Below are 26966 nucleotides of genomic sequence, written 5' to 3' on the forward strand. Positions count from 1 at the left end.
ACAAGGGATTATTTTTCCCAGTAAGAAGAAGAGATATACAATCTGGTGCAATGATATGCTGTGTTGTCTCAGCATACACTGGAACTCGTTGGACGATCCCACCCTGATGCTTCCTTCATCGCTTGCTCAGGGGTGTGTGTGTGTGTGTGTGTGTGTATGTGTATGAGACAGATCATGATAGCTTATTTCATATGTCTACCTGACTGGGCCATGGTGTCCAGATACGCTGTCAAACACTGTTCTGGATATTTGTTTTATTGGTGACATTAGCATTGAAGTCCCTGATAGAGCAGGTGGCCTTCCCGAGTGACAGGCTTCACGCAATCAGCTCATGATCTGATAGAAAAAACACTGACCTTGTGTAAGCAAGCTTCAGGTACCTTCAGGCTGGAATTGCACTTGAATATTCCTGCAGACTTGGACTTGGCAGCCCCTGAAATTGTGTGATCCAATTTTCAAAGGAATCTCTATATACTTGCAGACACATGTGCTAGTGGTCTGGTCTTGCTCCTGCAGAGGTGGAGAAGCAGCCAAAGCACTGACGTCCATTGCTGCTTTCCAGAAGCAGAGGTGCTGTACTTGACAGTGGAGTTCACAGTCCCTTTTGACAGAAGTCACCCTTTGCCTCATGCCCAGTTTTCATGTATTTTCTTACTTGAGATAAATTAAAATCAGAAAATAGGAAAACAGTTTGGTAATTGTTAGATGGCACTATATTTAAAGGAACTTGAACTTAAACTGCGACCAAAGGCACAAATGTACTCTTTTTGAAGACAAAATCAAGGAAAATACAAACCAGTTGATGCCAACTTACCTATGGGGCAAGCATCACAATTTAGTAATTATGAGCATAACAGTAGCTGAGGGAGTCTTGCCATTATGTGATTTCTTACATAAATTCTTGTAAAAAATTATTCATTTGAGTGACATTGAGTGACAGAGACAAAGTTCTCCTATCTGCTTGTTTACTCTTCAAATGCCAACAACAGTTGGAAGTAGGCCTAGCAAAAGCCAAGAGCCAAGAGCACTCAATCCAGTCTCCTACGTAGGGGTAAGCATGTAGGTCCCTGGGACTGTCAGTGCTGCCTTCCAGGGTGCACATCAGCAGGAAGCCAGAACAGTAAAGGCAGGAACTCTAGTGCGGGATGTAGGCGTCCCAAGCTATGTCTTCTTTAAAAAAATTGTTTTTATTGTTTTCTATGATACATTTCTGTAGGTATAGAGATTCCCACCTTTCCTTCCACTTTCTCCTACCCATTTTCCTCTCCTACCATTTCCCTGATAATATTGTAATAGTCTAGTCCTTTAGTAACAGAATTTTAACATTATGCTGTTTAACTGCATCATGAAATTGTAGGTATAGACAAAGGTAGAAAATCTATTATCAAGTTGTCAAGTATATTCAACTGTTTCACTTGGAGTCCTTTTATTCAGGAGGAAAGATGCCTATTGCATCATATCTCCACTTACTGATATTATACAGTTAATCTATGAGAATATAGGTATATATGTGTAACATATATATATACATATATATGCATATATATGTATATGCATATATATATATATATATATATATATATGATTTATTTATTTATTTATTTGGAAAGTCAGGTTTACAGAGAGAAGAGCCAGAGAAAAAGATCTTCCATCCTCTGGTTCACTCTTCAAGTGGCTGCAATAGCTGGAACTGAGCTGATCCGAATCCAGGAGCCAGGTGCCTCTTCTGCGTATCCCATGCAAGTGCAGGATCCCAAGGCTTTAGGCCGTCATTGACTGCTTTCGCAGGCCACAAGCAGGGAACTGGAAGGGAAGTGGAGCAGCTAGGACAAACCGGCACCCACATGGGATCCAGAAGCATGCAAGGTGAGAACTTTAGCCATTAGGCTGTTGTTCCAGGTCCTATATATTTGCTTTTCATTTTGCATGAAGGTTGCCTTATATCAGAGAACATATTATATTTGTCGTCTTGGGTTTGGCTTATTTTATTGAGCATAATATTCTCCATTTAGGACCATTTTGTTGCTAATGGGAGAATTTCATTCTTTTTAATGGCTGTGTTGTATTCCATGGAGTAGCGGTACCACAGTTTCTTTATCCATTCTTCTTTTGATGTGCTTCTGGGTTTTTTCCATACCTATATATTTGTGTATTGTACTTCTATAAACATAGGGTTGCATGTTGCTTTTTTTTCTTACAGATTTCATTGTCTTTGGATATATTCCCAGGAATAGAATAACTGGGTTGTATAGCAGGTCAATTTTCAGTTCTCTTTGCACTCCCCACACTGACTTCCATAGTGGTTGTACTATTTAGATTTTTAATTACCTCATTATCTCATGGTTAAGTTTTGTTAAATTGTATGCATCTAGAAATCTATGATTTCTTGGTCTTCTGAGAACACATGTCTGAGATATGTGTTACTATATTTTCTTTTTCATCTCTGGTTTTATTGATCTGTATCTTCTTTTTTGACTAGTTGGGCTAGTGGGGAATTTATTTTGTTGATTTTCTGAAGCAGCCAGCTCTTCAATTCATAGTTCTTATGTATTGTTTTTTGTTCTCTCTTTGGTTTATTTCCACCCTTATTTTGATTCACTTTTTTTTCCTGTTAATTTTGGGATTGTTTTGCTGTTGTTTTTCTTGCTCCTTCAGATGTATGGTTAGCCCATTTACATCATGCCTTTCTTATTTCTTGAAATGGGCAAGAACCTTAGCACTGCCTTAACTATGTCCCATGAGTTTTTTTTTAATATTTTATTTTTATTGGAAAGTCAGATATATTTTATTGGAAAGTCAGGTATCTCAGGAGGAGAGACAGTGTATCCCATAAGTTTTGATGTCTTGTCTTCATTCCTTTCAAGCAATTTTTAAAATTTTCCTCTTTGATTTCTTCTAGTCCATTGTTCATCCAACAGCATATTGTTCCAAATATTTGGATATTTTCTTGGATATTGTGACCTGCTTGTCTCCAGTTTCACTCCATGATGGCCTGATAAGATGCATGGTATGATTTCCATTTTTAAAAATGTGTTGGGGCTTGTTTTGTAGCCTGTAATGTGATCAGTCCTGGAGAAGGTTTCATGTACTGATGAAAAAAAAAAGTGTGTTCTACGTCTGTAGGATAAAAGGTTCTGAGGATATCAAGTAAGTGCATTTGTTCTATTGACTCTGTGAGAGCTCTGTTGTTTCCTTACTGAATTTTCGTTTCATCAATCATTGAAGTTAGTGGGGTGTCAAATTCCCCACTTACTGTATTCTATTCTATATCTTTCTTTAAATCCATTAGTATTTGTTTCATGTAGCTAGGTGCCTGACATTTTGTGTTACACATTTATTATCATGATTTCTTCTTGCTGAGTAGATTCCTTAATCATATGTGGTATCCTTGTTCTCTTTTTAAAGCTTTTCACATTGAAGTCTATAGTAGCTGATATTAGAATGGCTATACCAGCTTGTTTTTCCTTTCCATTGGCATGAAATATCCTTTTCCAACTTTACACTTTTAGTTTTCATGAATCTCTGTTGGTGAGATATGTCTCCTATAGGCAACAGAGAGATGGGTCCTGTTTTTTGTTACGGTTTGCTGTCGATGCTGTTTGACGGGTTTTAACCATTTATATTCAGAAGTAATAATGACAGGTAGTGATTTGGTTCTGGCATTTTAGCACTGGGTTTCTCATTGTTTGATTTAGGCTTCATTTATGGTTTTATTGAGATGTTCTGCACTTTTGCCATTGGATTTGGTAAGTGCTATTCAGCTTTTTTTTTTTATTTTATAGCACATCTTCAAGCAGTCTGGTAGAGGCAAAGTCTTTCTGTTTGTTTGCTTTGGAAGTATTTCTTTCATATTTAAATACAAAGGAAAGCTTTGTTGGGTGTGTTATTCTGGGGTTTCAATTTTATTTTTCTTTTATGATCTTGAATATGTCACTCCATTCTCTTCTGGCCTGTAGTTTCCTCTGAAAAAAAAATCAGCTGTGAGACTGTTTGGGGTTCCTCTGTAAGTTAGTTGGTATTTCCCACATGCATATTTAAGTATCTTTTCTTTGTGCATAGCTGAAGATAGCCTGATTATAATGTGCCATTGTGCTAATTGCTCAGTTGAGTCTTTTTGGCATTCTCTGCCCTTTCTGTGCTTGAGTCCCCCTTTCTTTCTGCATGTTTGGGAATTTTCGTTTATAGTTTCATTGAATACATCTTTCAATCTAGCTTCTCATTCTGTGCTTCCAGGAACTCCTACAACTGATGTTTGGCCTTTTGATGGTGTCACTTAATTCTCGGATTTTATTTTTTTTTTCAGCTTTAGTCAGTTCCTCTTCCACATTTCTGATTGTGCATATTCACAGGAGGTATCTTCTAGTTCTAACATTCTTTCTTCTGCCTCACTCATTCTATTATTGCTTTTTTCCGTTGAGGTTTTAATTTGCCTTGTTGTATTCCTCATTTCTCATAATTCCATTTGATTTTGTTCTGATGCAGATATTTCCTGTGTAACATATTCCTTGAACTTCTGTGTATGCTTCTCATTGTTTTTAAGGAGATTGACCATGCTTTTAAAAAATCAATGTTTTTGGTAGCTCCTTGATTTCTTCATAAGCTATTCTGAGATTGAAATATACTTTTGTTCCCTTGTGGTGGAGGTATTGGTAACCCATTTCATGGTGTCTGTGCCTCTTCTTTTGCCCTTTGCTGTTACACTTCAGATTAGTGGATTCTTCCCTATCAGGGCTGATTTTTAAGCTATGCCACCGCAGGTCTATAGATGTACCTTACTGCTCCTATTCAGTTTCTTATTGTCCACTGCCTCCAGCTAGTTTTACTCCTAGGCTTCTGTGTCGCACTTCTGCCATAGCCTCCACAGCAGGGACATCCAGGTCATCTTACTCTGCCCCCTGTGATCCCATGTTGTTGCTGTTGTCTTCTCCGCCTTTTTCCTGCTCATAGTTTCAGCAGTACCTAGGACTAGGGAGAGAGCAGCTGTGCCTTTAAACTGAATCACAATGCTGCCAGTGGCATCCATCCCTGTTGGCAACTCTTCTTGCCAGAGCCTGCTAGCAGGAAGGCCTGGGGTCAACCTGGATCTGTTTTGGATAGCAGCTGTGGGATGCCAAGTTGGTATAATTCTCCTGGTGGGACTAATGAAATGCCTTGAGCAGTAAGTGGGTTCTTCTTGAGCTTAGTGCATGTACAGCTCACTGTTATCCACTGCCCCATCGCTCCTCACCAGGGTACCCCATTGACCACTTGTGGTGCTGGTGGGAGACTGGCTTGTGAACTTCACCCCACTCCCACACCCATCTGCAAGGAATCTGCTGATCTGTTTTGGCTCATGATTAGATAAGATCACCAGGACCCACAATTCCATGGCTTAATTCTCCTGCTCCATTCCCGGCGACCTCTCCTTTCCACCTGTCTGCTGGTAGAGCTCCAGTCACCCTCAGGGGTTCTGTTCACTGCAGCACCACTCTACCGTTTGTGCTGTTTTCCCATGTCCGTGGGTGCCATGGTGCCTCTCTGCCATCAGCCTGTAGACTCCTTCTCTGCTTCTCCTCTGCTAATCCTTCTCTCTCCACTTTGATATGTCCTCACTGTATTCCACAGTCTTGTTTTCCTTCCCAAGCTCTGTTTCAACCACTGCACCAAATGCCTTTATTTCCTAGACATAGTAATGGATGCTGGAGATAGAGCATTGCTACAGCTCCAAACTGGTGGTACTTCGTTTCTCCCTAGCAATGTCATTTTTTAGAAAGGTTATCTCTTGAGCATTTTTCAGGACATCCTTCCTGTTTCAATTCTAAGTCCATCCAAGCCACTATCTTCAAGTTCTGGGGTAAATGTGTCAGACAGAGAAGGTCATCTTTAATGATAGCCAATGGCAGAAAATGCCATGTGATCAGGGTACATGAAAGGCTGGCAAATTCTTTGTGAAGCACTACGAAGAATTTCCATACATCCCACTCCTTTTATCTCTTTTTAAAATATTAAGTTTATTTCAATCAGGCTCTAACATTTTCTTGAATTTATTTTAACATGTAGATTTCTTCCTCTTTTTCTCTTACAATTTATACACAGAAAGAACAGCATCATTTGTTGTTGTTCTGCAGTTTCTCTCATCTTGTGATTTTGCTGATTGTTGCCCCGATGTGTCATTTCATCTCCAAGTTCTGTTTCTCTGAGAAGCAGTTGCTGGTTTTGGTCTGATTCATGTCCAACATTTTTCATTGAGAATGTTTCCCAAGTAACGCTGTAGCCTTCTCCCAGGGTGACCAGCTATCTGTGATGGAATTGCCATTAATCTTGGTCTGTTTCTGTGATTTCTGTAGTGGTTGCAAAATGGAATACTGTAATTCTTTTTTGTTTATTTTTATTGGAAAGGAAGATTTACAGAGAGAAGGGGAGACTGAGAAAAAGATCTTCCATCTGCTGGTTCATTCCCTAAGTGGCCACAGTGGCCAGACTGAGCTGATCTGAAGCCAGGAGCCAGGTACTTCTTCCAGATCTCCCACATGGATGCAGGGTTCCAAGATTTTGGGCCATCCTCGGCTGCTGGTTGGGGAGTGGAGCAGCCGGGATATGAACTGGTGCCCATATTGATTGCTGGCATTTGTAGGTGGAGGATTAACCAGTTGAGCCATCATGCTGATCCCAGAAAATTCTATCATTCCTTCCAAACTGTTTATCCTGAAATGTAGTTTGTAAAGCAAGGGATGCTAAATCCCTGGTTCTTGCCATGTGTATGCATATTTGTCAGATTACTGCATTGGTTCTGCTAATAGTGGTCAGTGAATATCTGTTGTGGAATGTAATTCTGACTTTGTAGATTTTAACATATTTGACGTTCTTATTCTTATCAATGTTTGAATTTTCCCATCTCTTGTCAGTGAGAGCCCCTTCTTGCTGGCTTTGGGATGCTGTGGTAATGACCCAGCTCTTGGTTACTGCTTTACTGTCTGGTGTGACAAATGCTTGAGGCACATCTTGCGCATTTCCTGCCCTAGACTGAGAGACAGCAATTTTTCCAGGGAAGCTGGGTCCCTTCAAATCTTATTTCCAATGATTCTTTAAAATGGCCAGCTGGTATTAAGGCTGCCTGTTGCTTCAGAATTGGTCATTGCTCTAATCTTACTCAATGGACAGAATGAAAGGCAGTACCTATGAGAAAATACAATCATGAATTTATCCTAATATTTTGAATTTAATATTGTAGAATTTCTTTTAACTTTCATTTTATATTTGTGCATCTTTTTCTACCAATATCTTGGTTTCAGATTATATGAACATTACTTATCTGATTTATTATGCCTGTTTCAGAATAATACTAATGTCATTTCTAACAGTTCAATTTCTTTTTAAAAAATATTTATCTACTTAAAAAGCAGAAAGACACAGAAAGAGGGAGAGATACAAAGAGACATTTCATTCATTTGTTCATTTCCCAAATGGTCATGGTGATTGGGCTTGGGTGAGGCTGAAGCCAGGACCCCTGAACTCCATTTGAGTCTCACAGAGATGACAGTGATCCAAACATTTGACCAACTTCCACTGCTTTCCCAAGCACATTAGCAGGAAGCTGACTCGAAAGTAAAGCAGTCAGGATTTGAACTGCACTTTGATATGTGGTGTTGCCATAGCAGGCAACAACTTACCTTGCTGCGCTACAGCAGCAGCCCGAACAGTATGATTTCTGAAAATAATCTGAGATTCTAAAACAGAAATACAATCACCAAACAGAAATACAATCATCTAGCATATATAATATATAATACATAATACATGATATATGTTAATATATAATATGTATAATACATATATATAATTACCTGGATTAATGTTTTCAATGGTGGTGTTGCCAGCTCATTAAATATAGAAGGAAATTCTTTCATTTCATTTTGAAGTATAAAAATTTATTTCTCCTTTTGATTTAATGCTGTTTTATAATTATGCAAAGAATTATAATTATGCAAAAGAATTTACATAGACCCAGTGTTGAATCTTTATCATAAACTTTTGTTCTTGTTTTCTCCCCTTGATTCCTCTCTTCCCTATAAGAACTAAACAAAATGTTTTATCCCTTCTCTTTTTTAAAAGCCGTGTAATATAGGTGAACACTTACATGTATGTGTTGTATATGTAAATAATTTGAAGTACAAAGAAAAAATACATATTTGTATTTTTCCTATCTTAGAGAATCAGTAGCATATTATATCAACTTTTTTTTTACTTAATAATATGCCATAGACATTGTAGTTACATGATGGTAAAAGAACTCCACCTTTCTTTTCCCTTATTCTTTTTGACAGTGACAAGTTATTCACTGGGCAGATACTGTATATTATTCAAGCAGAGCCCTTTGGTGGACATTTTTGTTTTTCTAGTTACTCAGGTTACTCCAGTGACCAGGGCTGTACCAGACCAAAGCAATGAGCCAGAGCTTCATGTGCCTCTCAGGCAGGAGCCCAAAATACTTGGGCCTTCATCTGAAGCTTCTCCTAGGCTTTGGGCAGGGAGCTGGATCAGAAGCAGGACCGTCATGACACAAACCAGTGCCTGAACAGGATAGTAGGCTGCTATGCCATCACAGTGGCCCCAAGAGGAGTGTTCTGGTCCCTGGTTCTAGAGTTCACCCAGGTCTGCCTCTAGTGTACTCTGGTGTTTGGAAGCAGGGCTCTTTCCTGTGTTCATTTAAGCTTCTGATCAGAACTGGGTGGTGGCAGCCAGACTCAGGAGAGTTCCTGAGTGAAGGAGTAGCCTGGGTGGCCAACTGTCTTCCACATGTGAGCCGCTCTGGTTGATCCAGAACAAGGGCAGGTGTTTGATGCAGCACCTGAGTAACCAATTTGTTTTGCCCACATCCCATACCAGAGTGCAGTTGGAGTGCTGGCTTCACTTCTGATTCCGGCTTCTTGCTGTGCTGCAGCCTGGAAGGCAGTGGGTGATGGCTCTACTGCTTGGATTCTTGTCACCCACATGTGAGGCCCATGTTGCGTGCCAGGTCCCTAGTTTTGTCTGTTCCCAGGCCTGGCTGCTGTGGACATCTGAGGAATGAATCAGGCTGAAAGAGCTCTCTTTCTGCCATTTTTTTTTTTTTTTTGGTTACACATGCAATTTCATTTCTGAAAAACAGTCGGCAATAATACAGGATAATAAACAGAGATACTTAATATCCAATGAGAAAAATATATCTGATGGGTCAATTTTGGGGTGAGAGGTTACATATACTACCTGGTACTAATGTATGTGAGTCTGATAACAGTGGTTTGTGTTGGTATTTATTTCTGTGTAATAACAATCACAGACAAGAACTGGACTTGATAATAAAGAAATATTCTAGTTATTCCTTGTTGAAAAAGAAGCAAACATACCTATTTTAATTTCTCCCATAGTGCTGACAATAACTCACAGAAAAATGCTTGCATCTCTATGTAAAATATTGAGTTACATTTTTGTGGTTTGACTTTTTAAAACACACCCTCCATTTTATCTTTTTATAAAAATTTATTTTGGGTGATGTTTACATAGTTAAGAAAGATGGATGCCCATGTATATCGCTGTTTAGGGTGGGAAGGGTCAAGGAGTAGGAGAAAGTAGGTGAGACCTTTTTTTTTTCCTGTATCTGGAAGAAGGGAGGAAAGAAGCAGCGGGGTGCTCCCAGCAGGCTAACTGCATCAGTACCCGGGACTGTGGAAGGGCCACTTGACGTCATCCTAGGGTCCCTGATGTGGAGCATGTTCCCCGGTTACTGCATAAGTGGTTTTGATAGTTCTGAGGTGTTGTTGATTTCATTTCTCCAAGGTTGAGGAAGTCTTCCAAGGTCCATTGGCTGACATAGTCCACCTTGGAGTCTCCACTCAACCAGATACTTGCTGTCAAAGCTTGGTCAGGAGAGTTGTCCAATTTGTTCTGAACTTCATGGTACTAGATGTCCTCTGCAGGCCTCAATGATTCGTCATGTGCCCCATGAGCATCTGAGCATGCCATCCACTGCACAAGCTTCAGCAACTGAGGAGGCCCAGCTCTGACAACTGGACTCCATGGTCAGATCACATATCCTGTGATTCTCCTCATGCTTGGAGTTCTGAGTCCAATGATCCAGTTGGGGGGTGAGGGTTCCCAAAGAAACCTTGACAGAGGTGACCCCAGTCCTGACTTCTGTGTATGTTAGCCTGTATCGGTTCTGGCTCAGTCCATCACTCATATCAGCCTGCACACAAATTGGTGGTTGCAGTTGCTGGGTCAGTTCTATCTCTGGCCCCATCCCATACACAAATTATTGGATGACATGGCTCCACCCAGCTAGGCTCACCACACACCCATCCCTCATGCACAGTAATAGGAACTGTAGCCTAGTAAGAGAGACTCCCCCCAAATCCCCACCAAGCCCACCCCTAGCCTCGGCTTGCGCATGTACCAGTTTGCATAGCAGACTTATCCAGTCAGTCCTGTATCCAGTTTATTTCTTGTACACATCAGTGGGTGCCTTTGCCTAGTTCAGCCCAATGGACTCTACTATCCAACCCAAATTTATGTTGACAGGTGCTGTCACCTGTCCAGCCAGGCATACCACCCTCCTGGGTCTCATACTCACTGGTGTCTTTCTACCTTTCATGTCAAAATAAAATGAATAATTTTCTAAAAAAACTAAAGTGAACAAAATCTCATCAAAATTCTTGATTACAAACAGAAGATATTATACAGAACTTCAAGGTGCTGCTTATGACAAACACAAACGAACTTGACAAAGCATTCTGAAATTCAACGTTTTTCTTAGAAGTGTGTCTGTGGTTTAGCAGTCAGGCGAGGAACAAAGTTGGCAATAGACATTATGTGAGTACTTCAGAAGTTTAAGGAGTACAGATCCTTTTGTCATATGCAGATTTCATTTCCTTTGGATATGTTCCCAGAAATGGGATAGCAGGTCATGCAGCAGATCAATTTTCAGTTCTCTTAGCACTCTCCATACTGACTTCTGTAGTGGTTGTACTAGCCTATATTCCCAGCAACAGTAAAGGAGGGTACTTTTCTTCCCCACCAGCAGGTGTTGTTAGTAGAGTTCTGAATGTAGATCAGTCTCACTGCAGTTAGGTAGAACCCCAATGTGGTTTTCATTTGTATTTCCCTGATAGCCAGGGAGCCAGAACATTTTTTCAAATGTTTTTCTACTAGCCATTTGAATTTGTTCCTTTGAAAAATGTCTGTTCATTTCCTTTACCCATTTCTTCATAGGGTTGTTTGTTTTGCTCTCATTGAGTTTATGAAACTCCTTGTAAATTCTGGATACTAGCCCCCATCTGTTGTGAAGTGTGTGAAGATTTTCTCCCATTCTGTTGGTTGCTTCTTTACTTTGTTGATCACTGTCTTTGCTGTACAGAAGCTTCTAACTTTGATGTAGTCCCGTTTGTTTATTTTTGGCTTTCACTGTCTATGCTTTTGGTGGCTTTCCTAAGAATCCTTTTCATCATCATTATTATTTTTAAAGATTTATCTATATTGCAAAGTCAGGTATATACAGAGAGGAGGAGAGAAAGAGAGAAAGATCTTCCGATGATTCACTCCCCAAGTGACTGCAATGACAGGTGCTGCGCTGATCTGAAGCCAGGAACCAGGAACTCTTCTAGGTCTCCCATGCAGGTACAGAGTCCCAAGGCTTTGGGCCGTCCTTGACTGCTTTCCCAGGCCACAAGCAGGCAGCTGGATGGGAAGTGGAGCTGCTGGGATTAGGACTGGTGTCATATTGGATCCTGGCATTTTCAAGGCGAGGACTTTAGCCGCTAGGCCACAGCGCTGGACCCCCTTCTCATTATTACATTTTGCAGAGTGTTTCCTGTGTTTTCCTCTAACAATTTGATGGTCTTGACTAGAGACCATTATCCTCAATGAAATGAGCCAATCCCCAAAGGACAAATATGTTCTCTCTGATATAAGGCAACCTTCATGAAAAATGTAAGATTAATAGATGTATTGGATACTGGACTCTGTCATCATCCTTACATACAATGTCAGGATACACTTACAAGGCAGAATGATCAGATTATTACTATTTTTGAAGGATTATACTATTGTAGTAATATAAGGGAAATCAGAGTAGTGGGGAGGGAGAAATTGGAGGGAGAGAGGGGAATATCAGAGCCTCTGGAACTGTATCATAAAATAATAACAATAATAATAATAATAAAAATAAATTCAAGGAACAATGATGTTAACACATAGGTCTATTTTATATAAAAAACTTGACCTCCACATATAACTTAATAATATGATTTTTCCCAAGTGTTTGGAAGACACATATCTGTGAATTAGCCAGACTGGCCTGTATCCCTGGGGGAGGAAAGGCCAATCTACCTCTTGCACACTTGTCCAGAGGGTTGCTTCCGGAGAAGGCCACTTGTTTCCTTCTCAGAAGCCAGTCTGGATGCCTTTGGGAGGTGTGCAGTATGATTCAGGAAGCAAGAGTAGACATAGCTGATACTACTAGAAGTGTGTGATCCAACGGGAGGATTCATTATGCTATCCTTTCAATTTCTGTTTGAGATATTTTTATTACAAGTTGTTAAAAGGCGAAAATGCCTGGCTGAGGCCTTTGGTGTCTGCTGTGTCTACTCCTCAGGGCTTTTTACTATTCTTTCCTGAAATCAGTTACTGGAAAGCTATATCCCAGATGGGCCTTATTAACATAGACCCTTGCAGAACAGTCTTTACTAGGTTACCCTTTCATGTTTCATCTTGGTTTTCATCAAAGCAGAATAAAGTCATGTTCCGCAGAGGGTGTCTCTGTATTTTCCACGCCATCATAGCAGAGAGATCTCCTGTATTGTTTGATCAATATTCTGAATTAATTTGATATGACTCCATTTTTTCAATGAGAATCCTTCCTAAGAAGGAAAAAGTAGAATTATTGATTGCATTCTACACACAGTGACCAGTGGTCTCCTTGTGCCATAATAGCTGTTAATGAACCTTGCCTTGGACCTATTTTTATAGGGGTTTACAAATTGGTAATACTCACACTTCATTATCTTTTCCTCATTTGTTAGCTGGAAGAATTCTATAAGAGTAAGTTTCTTTTTGATGATAGAGCATGGCAGATGTGACTTCAGCCTGGAAAATGCTAAAGAAAGCTATCACCTGTTGTCCTCCCCAACATCAGCAGGACCATGGTGACCCCAGGCAGCTTCTGCAATGGAGCCCACTGCATTTGGACAGAGCAGTCTGCATCTGTGAGCTCTTTTGGAAAGGTGTCCCAGGGTCTCATTGGATAGAGTGCCAGGCTTTGCCATGTAGGAAGCCATTGCTGCATGGTTGTCAAGTCAAGGCCACTATCTGGTAGCTGCCAGCAGCAATCAGAGTTCCCACTCTCCTTCCAGAAGCCATTGGTGACTAGGCAGGGTCCAGACCCTATAGCTTCTGATGTTACTGGCTCAAGGCCTCACTGGTATCTGCTGTATATTATTTTCTTTTTGTACAGAAGGAACTTATACAGAGATTTGACCTCAACTTTCTGTGGCTTCCTTTGTGTTTGGTAAGATACAGCTCTCTCACAGTCTTTGCATTAGCACACGATTCTAAACCTTCTGGTCACTTAGGCTTGTGACAGATAAGACAAGTTGCTGTTGCTCTCTGGTCCGAGTATGCTTTAGAGACAAATAGGAAAATATTCTCCAGGGAGCCCAAGTGGAACTGTGGAAGTCCTTCAGAAAAATTATTTGTGCAAATATCAGGATCTTGCTCTCCTTTCAATATACGTTTAAATAATTTTGTACCACTTTCAGATACACAGTTTCTAGCTTCCTAACCAAGACTTTTAACCAGCTTAGTTTTTACTGCCTTAATTGAGCCAGTGCAGATCTCCCAATATTTGCTAATTATTGATGTAGAGTCCAGAAGATAGCATGAGAATTGCAATTCCGGTCCCAATATGCCCATTTCTGAAGTGTGTTGTCTTAAACATATGCCTTAAAAATGCTAGCCTAATTTTCTAGGGGGTAGAATCATTGCCTCTCTCAGCATGGACACTGTATCCCATTGGGCTGGGTCCCTAGTAGTTCTCCCCATGTTCCTTTGCTTTATAATCAAAGAGGGAAAATATCCTCAAATTACAAAGTTATAAGAAAATTGGTTTTCCCAAGAACAAGGTCTTTGTAGAGCAATGTAAAATCCAGCAAGTCAGCACTGTTCTATCAGGAGTCACACTTCACCTTCGCCCTGGAGAAGATTTTGAATATTGAAGGGGGAGGATCAGTTTTTAGAAACTCCCTAACTGCACAATAATGCAGTTATTGTGGGAAGTTGAAGTGCTCCTCGAGTTATATATACCTCTGAATCACATTGGTTGGCCCTGCTTGTCGTCTGAGCTGAGCTGAGCTTCAGCAGAGCTAACCACTTCCCATTAGTTGTGGGAGACAATGACCATTGGCCTGATCTGCTGGAGGACAACAGGCACCTGTCAGGTGAGGCTATTTCTCTGTGACAGGGACGACAGGAGGAAAGACAAGGACCAGGGGCTGTCAGCTGGAGAGGAGATCTGGAGAGAGAACCCTGTGGGATAGAGTGCTCGGTGTGGTTCAAAGGCTGACAGTCCCTCCTGAGTGGGTTGCTCAGCTGAAGCAGGCCTCCCCGAATGATAGAACTCAGAAAAGAGTGAGTGGAGGGCCAGCTCGTGGAAATGCAGAGCGGAGGCAGTGAGGTTTGGACTGTGGAGCAGTGAGTTGAGCAATCTTTATGCACTTGAGTGTCCCCATCTGATCATCTGATTGTGGTTTATGGCAACTAAGTTGGGCTATTCAGATGACTTGTTCCATGGCTGCTACTGGAACTCACAAGGATAAAGCATTTTGGTTTTTAAGTCACAGCGTGATTCCAACCTCAGAGAACCAACCTCTCTCTCTCTCTCTCTCTCTCTCTCTCTCTCTCTCTCTCTCTCTCTCCCTCATTTTTGTTTTTAAGTAATATTATCTATCTCCCTGTGTTTTGAAGATTGGATGAGATACTATACACAGAATAATTATAAAAGTGCCAGATACAGCCCAGCACTGTGGCCTAGTGGCTAAAGTCCTCACCTTGCATGCGTCAGGATCCCATATGGGTGCTGGTTTGTATCCTGGCTGCTCCACTTCTCATCCAGCTCCCTGCTTGTGGCCTGTAAAAGCAGTCGAGGATGACCAAAAGCCTTAGGACCCTGTACCCACGTGGAAGACCCAGAAGAAGCTCATGGCTCCTGGCTTCAGGTCAGCTCAGGTCTAGCCATTGCAGCCACTTGAGGAGTGAACCAATAGATGGAAGATCTTTTTGTCTCTCCTTTTCTCTGTAAAATCTTTCTAACAAAAATAAATAAATCTTTTATAAATGCCAGATAGAGGGTAGGCATTAAACTGGCAGACTAAGCTCAGGCTAAAAATCAGACTCAAAGGGAATTTTAAACAAAATTGCTGTCAGACTTCAGCCAAAATCCCAATCTCCATTTCCCAGATTTTATGCAGCTGGGATTGAGACACTTTGTACTCATCTGCATATTATTTGTGCTCAGAAAACTCTTTTAGGCAATAGAAAAGAATGGTAGATTTTGGTTAACTTTTTGTCATGTCCTGTGTTTTTAACTACATTTTTTTTTTTGTAGAAAGTAGTAACTGTTGTTAATTTTGTTTTATGACTTTTTATTTAAGGGAATGTATAGTAACTGTGTAGTAAAGACTATTATATCCAGATGTATCCATATAATACAGTATGCACCTGTACTTCCAAATTAAAAATGGACTCCCAATGAAACTGTTAAATATATCTTGACAATAGGATGCTGGACTGTGTGCCATTGTCCGTTTTTACAATGTCAGGATACACTTAAATAGCAGAATGATAGACTTATGACTGCCTATGAAGGACTATACTATTGTAATAATATAGGGGAAATTGTGGGAGCAAGGGAGGGAATTTGGGGAGGAAGTTAGGGAAATCCCAGAGCCTAGGAAATTGTATCAGAAAATTTAAAAATAAATAAATAAATGGCAACTTAAAACAGGTGCAGTTACCTTGGTCTTGTCCTCATCCCCTGAATTGGACAGAATCCTGGTTCTAGCCAGTTCCTTTTGTTTCTTATGTCCTGTCCTTTGGACAAGCTGCTCAATCATATTAGGGCTAACGCAAGAGCAGGTGGAATGAGTAGGACTTCAGGGGGTGTAAGTGGGGATCCTCAGCCTCCTTTACCCCCACCACTGGCTTGTTATGGGGGGATCTGGTATGGGCTACCATTCATCAGCATACCCAGAAGGCCTCTTTACAGCAGGGTTCCAGAGCTTTCTGTGTCTTTCCTCTGCATGCCAGGCTGCTCCTATGGGCCTCCTTAAATGGGGGCATCGAGCAGACTAACATTTCAGTTCCTATGTATCATCAAACAGCAAACAGAAAATTCTAGTTTTAGCAAAACACAGTGTTTTTGGATATTCTGTTAGGTTGTTTCTGGAGCCTGGCTAAATATGATCCTGAATAGAAAAACAAGAGAGAGGAGTATCTCGCCCCTTTGTCTCCTGACTAACTAGGTTTAGTAAGGAGCCAGGAAACTTGGCCTCCCTTTTGGGCAGTGAGATCAGGGAGTTCATCTCCGGTTGAGCTGCCTGGGCTGACTCGCTGAAGCCTCCTGGGGATACATGGTCGTTTTCTCCTACTTTGCTCGGGGCAAGGATTGTCATGTTCTGAAATGTTCTTACATAAGAACATTAAGAGAGATCAAATAATGGATAAATCCTTAAAAATTCACAAAAGGGAATAGTTCAAAAGGTTCATGGAAAGTGAAATTTACAAGTAAGTTTACCTTGTGGTAAAGTTTCAAAACTCACATATAGTTTTTCACAATACTCACATTCCACAAAATTTTTGAAGTATCCTTGTATTTAAAGGAAAATAAACGGATCAAATCTGCAGCATGCTGGGATAATAGGGCACATTGATAGGAAGTAATGAGAGAAAGATGGCTGAAAACATTAGCTTGTGTCTTATGTTTCGAATACCCGAGTTGTTTTGGTTGCAGGGAATTATTCCTTCTTTTTAAATCATAGCCTTCCTGAGATATCATGCTTATGCCCTACAGTCTACCACTTAAAGTACGCAATCCAGGGGATATCAGTGTATTCTCAGAGTTGTGTAAGTGATGACACATAGAACCTAAACAAATTTTCATTACCCCAAAAGAAACTTCATATAGTTTAGCTCCAGCTTCTCTTCTCCCCATCCACAGACTTGCTTAATCTGAACAGTTTTCTTTCTTAAAAACACTTACTAGAAAAACAGAGTGACAGACAAAAGGAGGTAGGAAGAGGAAGAGGTTTTCCATTTGCTGGTTCTTTTTTATCTGGCGTTGGTCCAGGTGTAGAACAAGAGCTTTGAGTTCCATGCAGGTCTCCTTTGTGGGTGGCAGGGATCCAGGCACCTGGGCCACCTTCCACTGCCTCCTAGGTACATTGCAGCAAAGTGAAACAGCTAAGACCTAGAGAGGTGCTCATATGAGAGGATGGCATTGCAGTTGGCAGTTAGGTTTGCTGTGTCATAACACTGGTGCCAGGACATACTTGTTAAGGGTAAAATTTGCAGGAAAAAACATCACATGTCATCACATGTTGGTGTCTAATGAGAGACACACAGGTGGAGAAGGAAGACCTACAGTTACTGAGCCCATTTTTTCAAGTCAGAGTCGTATGCAAGGAGGTGAAACTGGTATATTCGTGCCAGTTTCCTATTTGTATCCATGACAGGGATTACTAATTCACCACAGTACACTCTCTGGCTGCCAGGGATATAATGAAGGAGTGGTGCTGAAGGAGGAACATGTTTAAGAGTAATTGAAGAAGTGAGGTTGACTGAGTGCATGATGTTTTTGTGCATTTGAATAGATAGATGGAGTTGGGCAATGGGTGGTTGAATGTAGGAGGTAGAGTCCTGCCCAGAGGAGACATCTGGACTGGAGAGAGGCAAGGGAGGGAGAGAAGTAAGATGTTGGCAAACAAATGGGATCAGATCTAATCTTTCAGAGTAAGTGACAAGGCAAGATTAAACTTGGAGCTGAGAAGTCTGATAGACTACACATGGGACTGCAAAGGACTGGTTAAGGGGCAAAACAAAGTACTGGTTAGACCTGGGAGCACTGCTCAGGAGTCGAAGGGCAGGGGATGATTTGGGGAGAGCTGCTGGTGGTGCTGAGCGCTGTAAATGCTACAGTAAGGTGCAGACTGTGGTGTGGCTGTTGTTATGGGGAAGCTACTGTTCAACCGGGGGAAGGGGAATAGGGCAGGTGGATCTGAGCAGTGAGGTGGTTTTGAACAAAGGCTTATTTGCTGAAATCTGATATTAGAGACAGAGAGAGGTCTTAGAAAACCAACAGGATTGTTATAATTTCTTATAATTTAAAGAAAATGTCAAAGTCTAAAAGTTTAGTTTCCCATGAGAAAGAATGTCTGCAGCAAGAAGATGATGTTGATGTCTTGCCCCGTCCAGCCTGCACATTCAACATCAGACCCATTGCATCATGGTCTGTGACGTTTGTGTGGAAGGGATCCTGCGTGGTGGGGAACATAATATCCATCAAGCACTACAATTACTGAGTAATGTTTACTGACAGAAAAAGCACAGGTCCTTATGCTAATAATTCTCATGGAAGAGCTCATGTTATTACCTGGATTAGAATCCAACATTTATTTTTAAAATGTTGATTTCCCAGGATATACCCTAGCCCTACTGAACTAGGATATCATAGCCCAATTTCAATAAATTGAATGGGATGGCCCTGGAAGGTGCGGGTCCAATGGTCAGCAGAGGATGTGAATTCTCATATTCCATCCACAGGACTCTTCAGCAGAGCCAAACGAAGAGCTTGCTACTGGGCAGTGACTTGTAGCCACCACCCATAGATAGAGTTAAAGGCATCCTAAAAGCAAAGTGGGTTTCACTTCTGTCAGAGTAGAGAGAAGTACACACATAAAAGTCTCTCTAGCCCCAGACAGTCTTTGCTGACCATCTTCAGAATAATCAAAGCATAGACATGAGCAAAGTTTTGCAAGATCATAGAGATGGGAACTAGTGGTTTACCTTATCTGTGTTCTAAATCCTGCAATCATTCCTTAAAGTGATCCAAGAACAAAACCAACAACCAGATAAGCCCTACCAAACACAAAAATAAACCAGCACCAAAACTAGCAGGTTCAGAAACAAATAGAAGATCTACAAATAGAAGCTCTTTTACTCATCAATCCTGGCTAGGGAAGATTCTGCTTTGGCTCAACAGACTGACTAGGAGGAAATAAATTTCACATCATCCTACAAAATTAATCTTGAAGAAAGATGAAAGTACTGGCTAGTCCTGGCACAAAATCCTTTGCTTGTTTGGGTTCCTCTTACCTGAGTGAGCCTATAGGTAATTCTGACTATTGGGTATTGTTGAGTTAAATAACCAAAAAAACTTAATAAAAGTTGATGGAAGACGAAGGTACTGCCATTATCAAGTGAACAAGAGAAAGACAGGTGTTCAATAATTCAAGCTTAAATTAGTTAAAATTAATAAATACTTCTGCCAGATGAGCTTGTATGTTGATTGACTCCTGGCAAAATGTTTTCAAAATATATGTAACAAACAAATGAATAACATATTAAAATACAGATGCCTGGGGCCCAGCACAGTGGTCTAGCAGCTAAAGTCCTCACCTTGTATGTGCCAGGAACCCATATGGGCACCGGTTCTAATAGTGGAGGCTCTACTTCCCATCCAGCTCCCTGCTTGTGGCCTGGGAAGGCAGTCGAGGATGGCCCAAATCCTTGGGACCCTGTACCTGCATGGGAGACCTGGAAGAGACTCCTGGCTCCTGGCTTTGGGTTGGCTCAGCTCTGGCCATTGGGGCTGTTTGGGGAGTGAATCAAAGGATGGAAGATCTTTCTCTCTGTCTCTCCTCCTTTCTGTATATCTGACTTTCCAATAAAACTAAACTAAATCTGAAAAAAAATACAAGTTTATGAAAAATGAAAAAAATTAGAATTCACAGATTTCATTTACTTAGAGTTGGAAAAGTTGAAATATTAGAAATGCAACGTAATTTTTTAAGCCTGTTAAGGACATTTTATTAAACAAGCTCATCTTTTAAATTTTTGCATTTTTACTTGCTTGACAGGAAGAGAGAGATTTTCCATCCCCTAAAATATTCCCCAAATAATCATAACAGTCAGTGCTTGGCCAGGTCTACGCCAGGAACTTGCAACTCCATCTGGGTCTCCAGCACAGATGGCAGGGGTTCAAGGACTTGAATGTGGTTACCTCCCAGGGCGTGTGTCAGCAGCCAGGGCTCTAATTAGGCTTTCAGCCACGACAGGTGAGTGTCCCAGGGGTATCTGAACTGCTGTACCTAAAGTCTGTTACCGCAATGAGAGCTTCAAGAAAAATTCTGAGTTTTCAAAACATTGTCTGGGAGATTATCTAGATTTTATTAGTTGCTGACCATAGTCCATACAATGTGTAGGATCAATATTGGAGGAGTGGTTAAAACACTATCATAGACAAAAGTAATAAAATGTTTTCACCACTATGAATCTGCTCACCAGAAGCATGTTTGTAAGTCCTTTTTCAGTTGTTCATGTGTTTCTAGCACTCAAATCACATCTACTTTGCTCAGGAAAAGTGGAATCAATACTCCTTATTAAGTATACTTTCCTTAGAACCATTCTCATCAGTCATCAGTATTAAACCATTAAGCTACTTAAAAATTATTTATTTATTTATTTATTTATTTATTTATTTTGGAAAGGCAGATTTACAGAAAGAAGGAGAGACATATTATTCATCCACTGTCCTACTCCCCAAGTGGTTGCCATTACTGGAGCTGAACTGATCCAAAGCCAGGAGCTTCTTTCAGGTTTTCTAAGTGGGTACAGGGTCCCTAAGGCTTTGGGCCATCCTCAGTGCTTTCCCAGGTCACCAGCAGGGAGCTGGATGGGAAATGGAAAAGTTGGGGCGTGAACTTGTGCCCACAGGTACCCCGGCACCTGAAAGGTAAGGATTTAGCCACTGAGCCATCGCACCAGGCCCCATTGAAGCACTGTTGCATGAGGATAGCTTAAATGTAGTGGTATTCCCCCTGATATAAACTCTCCTCTTTGGATTTAATCTAGATGAATATACCAAGGCTATAAGGGATGTATAAACAACTCTGAGAGCCATGGACCTGCTGTACCAGTGAGTCAGGGAAACCTCCACAATGCAGGGCTGCGATCACTTGTGCATTTACCTGATGGGTTATTGATTCAGCTTGGCTCTCTGAGTGGAAGCCAAAAGTTCTAACACAGAATGTCTAAGGAAGCATACTGTGGAGTCTTGGGTATCATCAGCAGAAAGCGGCTCTCACAGAAGGACTTCTTCCCTTGAGATTTTTTTTTATTGCCACTGTGGAGCTGGGAGGAAAGTAATCCAATACATTCTCTGATTGAGACAAATACTTAGGGCTTTGAGCCAGACTGAGGTGTTCGGATCCTAATTGTGTAATTCCAAGCTTTGTGACTTGGGCAAGGGGCATAACCTCTCTGAACTCCCACTTTCTATCCGTAAACTGGAGTGTACTTCATAGACATGAGAGAGTGAGTGATTCTGTTGATATACCAATATGCCATCAATAAGAATGTAAAATGTGGCTGAGAAAATAATAATACATGTATTTTTCTTTTATAAACCTTATTTAAAGTTATTTGCTTTCATTAATTTGAAAGACAAAAGAGACAGATACAAGTGGAAAAAGATTGTCCATCTGTTGATTCCTTTCCTAAATGACCACAATATATAGTCAGAGCTGGATCAAGCTGAAGCCAGGAGCCAAAACTCAATCCTGACCTTCTACTGGAGTGATGGGGACCAAGTAGTTGAGTCATCTGCCGCCTTCTAGGGCTCACAATATTAACACCCTACGTTGGAAGCCCAGTAGTTGGGAAGGGAACTAGGCACTCTGATAGGGATGCCAGCATCCCAGGCCGCAACTTAACTGTTGCGTTAATTTCCTGTGTACACACACACACACTCACACGCACACATTCTCGAAGGACTTTCAGAGAAGTAATTGCTTTCAGAGAAATGCTGTTTGAAACTTGTCACGAATTCCAGAAGGAAACCATGCTGCAGCAAGAGGAAGTGGTTTGACTTTGTGGAACAAGATTAATCCATTCAGCCAATGGGAGGGCAGAAGGTTGTAAATTTGAGAAGTGCTTGGCCCTCAGGCCATTTTTGTAAAAGTAGGAAGGTTGGCTTGAGAAGAAGGAAGGAGGGTCCTTCCTAGACCTGTGCCTGCAGGAGTGTTTTAACCATTGTCATGCAAGAAAGTGGTTTCACTTTTAGGTCCCTCAGGGTGTAAGAGGCCTATCTCCACCTGTTCCTTGGTGTACTTAGGAAGCCTTCTTAAGGCGTCTGGGAAGGTGACAGCCCCTCTACTGTGAACTACCTTGTGCTTCTATGCGGTAGAAACATGCCCACAGACCAACAAGAAACAAAACCCCAGTTTCTTGGATGCCAAGGAATGAACAGCACAGGTTCCACAGAGACGGAGCAAAGGATGATGTATTTGTTCCCAAAACGGTATTGAGTCTCACCCTCCATGTGGATTCCACAGTGACTGGAAAGTAGAAATCAAAATTGGTCTGGAGGAGGACTGGGCTGAAGAAAGCTGGGGATATTCGCTTATGTTAGTGAGTTAAAAATATCATTTTTGAGTGGAAACTATAAGTCCCTTCTAGGTAAATTTATTCTTGGAATTGTGAGAAAAGGACTTGGTTTGCATGTTGGGGAATGTTTGCTTTTGATCGTTTTGATCGTTTCACACAGACTGAAGCAGGTGCAGCCAGCTCATGTCCTGAGTCATTTATGATGTCTCTTGTGGCGGTGACACTACTTAGGCTTGGCACTCCACGCTCCATCTGAGTATGACATGGAATCTACACAAATATTTGATGACTGAGTCTCCTGAGCAGGCACCTTGCTATGTGTGAAGGGCTAAAACAATTGAACAAAACTGCCTTTGGGGTCATGGATCTCCCCCTCTGGAGTCCTTGAACCCATCAAGAGCTTGTCACTCCAACTTCTCTTCATCGTCAAATTTACTTCTTATATGACCCATTTGGAGATGTGCTATATGTGAATGAAACTTCTTTTACTTTACTCTTCCTGGAGAGAATAGAATGATACCTTTTATGACCCACAGTGGTTCATAAAGATCAATAAAAATGTTAATGGTTAATGTTTGACCAAAGGTAAAGGGCGAGGCTGGGAGACAGAGCAGTGTTGAAGGAGTGTCCCTGGAGAGACTCAAGTCACACCAGGAGTCTTCAACCACCAAAGGCAAGAAATCCTTTAAGCATCGTTTTGTGACTTATATGAAGGTAAGGGCAGATGTGTCTTAACTATGTCAAGAACATCTTCTTTTAAGAATGGCAAAATAACCTGGGAAAGTGGGGAGCACTTAAGAGGTTGGTGAAGAGATTGAATCCTTGAAGGGAGTTGTGTAGCCTTGAATCCTTGAAGGAACATATACTCCTAGTGTGACGGATTTTGCTGGCAGGGTGCGATTTTTTTCATTAGTTTCTGTTTTATACTTACATTTGATGAAGTGGATTTGATGGAATCAAACTCAGCAGTAGAATTAAAGGAGAGGTCGGATTCGCTGATGAATAACAAGTGTTCTATCCACTTGTGCTTACTGTGTAAAAGTTCCTTGTCTTGTGATGCTCAGGTATTCCTGTGTTCCAGAAATCGGGGTTGAAATCTCCTTGTGTTTCTTTTTTTTTAAGGAAAATATTCATTTTACTATTTGAAAGGCAGAATTGGAGAAGGAGAGACAGAGGTAGAGAGCTTTGTTTTGCTGGTTCACTTTCCAAATGGCTGCAATGGCTAGAACTGGGCCTATCAGAAGCCAGGCACCAGGAGCTTCTTTTGGGTCTCCCACATGGGTGCAGGGTCCCAAGTGCTTGGGCCATTTTGTGCTATTTTTCCTAGGCACATTAGCAGGCAGCTGGGTCAGAAGTGGAACAGGCAGAACAGGTGCCCATATGGGATGCTGGTGGTACAGGTGGTGTTTTTACATGCTATTTACATGGAATTTTGATTTTTGCAAAAGACCAACCCTCAAATGCAGACTTTAGACACTGAACATTTATTCTAGCTACTTCCCCAACATGGAGACTGGATTTGGGATTCTTTTTTTTTTTAAGATTTTAAAATTATTTTTATTGAAAAGGCAGATATACAGAGAGGAGGAGTGATAGAGAGGAAGATTTTCTGTCCAATGGTTCGTTTCCCAAGCGGCTGCAATGGCCGGCGCTGAGCCAATTCAAAGCCAGGAGCCAGGAGCCTCTTCCGGGTCTCCCACGAGGGTGCAGAGTCCCAAGGCTTTGGGCTGTACTTGACTGCTTTCCCAGGCCACAAGCAGGGAGCTGGATGGGAGCGGGGTCTCTGGGATTAGAACTGGTGCCCATATGGGATCCCGGCACATGCAAGGTGAGGACTTTAGCTGCTGGGTTACCATGCCGGGCCCAAATTTGGGATTCTTATTATGAAATTCTTATGGAAATGGAGACGAGAAATATCCTTTTAAAGAAGTGCTGGGATGAGGGCTGAGAAAGAGAAGGAGAACTGTGTTTGCAGCCAGGAAAGGAAGGTGACTGTGTGTGTTGGTCAGATCCTCATTTTGAAGACAGAGACACAGAGCTGCGTTTGTATGTGTTGGTCAGATCCTCCTGCTGCCTCTGTCCTGGCTGCAGGATGTGCCATCTGCTCGCGAACCACTGTTCTGCACACAGCTTGATGTCTTCCAAAGTCCAATCCTTGCGTGCCTTGGTTTTTTTTTTTTTTTTTCTTTATTACAAAGGACTCGACGGGAACAAATGGCCTCTGTAGTAGGGGAAAACAGGAAGGAGATTATAAGAGCAATGCTTTCTTTGATGTTTCATTGTCTTTATTGGTCTTCAAGAATTGAAACATAGCAAGGGAGGCATGTTTGCAAAACAGAATCTCACAGTAACATTGCAAGAAAAATGGATGACATTGAACTCTTACCAGGAAACAGAAGGAGTCTTTTCCTTAATAGGGGTTTATAGTGGATCATAGGACATGGGGTTCGTGAGACTGAAGGGCCAGACAGATGGGCTGGGCAGCCAGTGGGCCCTGTACAAAGTGCTCTACTCTCGGCAGCTGAACTTTTTCAGGTGTCCAATGGAAAGACTCCTCTCGCTGAGGGATGGTGAGACGTGAACTAGATAAGCAGCTGAATAACTCGCTGTGTTGTAGGGCAAGTGGCAGGCATTTATTGCAATCATTTCCTTTTGCCTGAGAAGATTCAAGTAGGTGACTCAGACGAAACTGGACAGTGGGGAGGAAAGAAGTGATGTACCTCCAGTGTGTGGGAGAATACTTTTCTGTATTAAGGAAATGGGACAATAAAGCAATTTCTTTCTTTTCTTCTTCGCCTCCTTCTGTTTCTTCTTCTCCTTCTCTTCTTCCTCCTCCTCCTCTTCTCTTTATTCTTTTTGCAAGAAGCACTTGGAAGTCCCTCTAAGGGTTCTCTCGTGAATTCAGGTGAGGTGTGCGGATGATGTCCTGTGAAAATCACTGTGATGATCCTTCCAAAAAAAAAAAAAAAAAAAGAATGGAAGAAAAGAAAAGAAACAATCCTAGTTCAAAAGGAAAGTGCAGCACTACTGTGTTTCCTGGCAGCAACTCAGCCTCTTGTTCCATTGTCAAGGGAAGTTTCTGGAAAGGAGAGCATGTTCCTGATTTCTTCCTTTTCTAACGAGATGACTCTGAAGCACACTATGAGGCTTCAGCCTTCTCCTTCCTCAGAAAGGCCACAAAGACATGCTTGTGCGGGTGCTGGTTTACATGGGTAGACATACACAGATTTATTTGTTGGCATAAAATTACATCCATTCAGAAATCCCTAGTGCCAAAATTCAAATGCAGCTAGCTATTGCACAGGCTACTCACAGATACTCAATTTCCTTGATTAAACAATCTATTTGTTACTGGTGAGGGGAGGCATGTGTATCTACTTATGTATAAAGCTTAATAGAAACAATATTCACCCAGTGTCTACAGTATTAATTACATGAAAATCAATGTTTTTTTCATTTCAGTAACATGTAGTTAACTAAGCTATATTTGGTTGTTGAGCATGAGGCTCAAAAAACACTCAATTTCTCTCTTTTAAACTTCTTTTTTTTATCATTCTTATCATTTTATGACATAGTTCCATAGGCCCTGGGATTTCCCTTTCTCCTTCGCCAAGTTTACTAATCCCCTCCACTGAATTCCCCTGATTATTACTATCGTATAGTTCTTCATAAATAGTCATATGTCCATCATTGCCGGCATGGACAATGGCAGAGTCCAGCATCCTGTTGTCAAGATAGTAAACATTTTCATTGAGAATCTATCTTTGATCCGGAAGTAGAGATGCATACTGCATTGTATCCTCTTATCTGGATATGATAGTCTCCATTACACAGTTACTGCACATCCCCTTAAATGAAAAGCCACAATACAAAATCAACAACAGGAAGGAAAAAAGAAATTAAAAATGCCATGAAGTTAAATGACATGCTACTGAATGACTAATGTGTCACTGAAGAAATGAAAACGAAAATCAAGAACCTTTTTGAAGAAAATGCTGCTGCTGTATCATCTATGAATCATTGAATAATTTAATGAGAAGAAACATGTTTTGAAGAAATGAAACTAAAAAAAAATCAAAATTCATGAAATAGTTTCCACTGATCTTTGTTGGTGAGATCTGTCTCCTGTAGGCAAGAACTAGATGGCTGTTAATTTTTTAATCCAGTCTACTAATCTAAGCTATTTGATTGATGTATTTAAGCCATTTACATTCAGGGTTAATATGACTGGGTGGTAATTTGGTTCTGTTATTTTAGTGATGGCTCATTCATTGATTTAGTCTTCTGTTATATTACTG

The 26966-nt window shown here is 41.1% G+C and overlaps 1 protein-coding gene across 2 annotated transcripts in view; it reads left to right on the forward strand.

Annotated features, from left to right (window-relative positions):
- The first annotated feature begins 14356 nt into the window (after positions 1–14356).
- Positions 14357–26966, forward strand: part of CDH17 (cadherin 17) — an 88066-nt gene continuing 75456 nt past the window's right edge. Inside the window, exon 1 of one of the 2 annotated variants that reach the window (XM_058668793.1) lies at positions 14357–14447. The gene's annotated coding sequence lies outside the window, so the exon portion shown is untranslated. Of the gene's footprint in view, positions 14448–23293; positions 23383–26966 lie in introns of those variants that run through there. The other variant, XM_004597232.2, reaches the window with a different exon arrangement.

The sequence above is a fragment of the Ochotona princeps genome, chromosome 9, assembly GCF_030435755.1.
Source record: "Ochotona princeps isolate mOchPri1 chromosome 9, mOchPri1.hap1, whole genome shotgun sequence".
NCBI classification, from domain to species: domain Eukaryota; kingdom Metazoa; phylum Chordata; class Mammalia; order Lagomorpha; family Ochotonidae; genus Ochotona; species Ochotona princeps.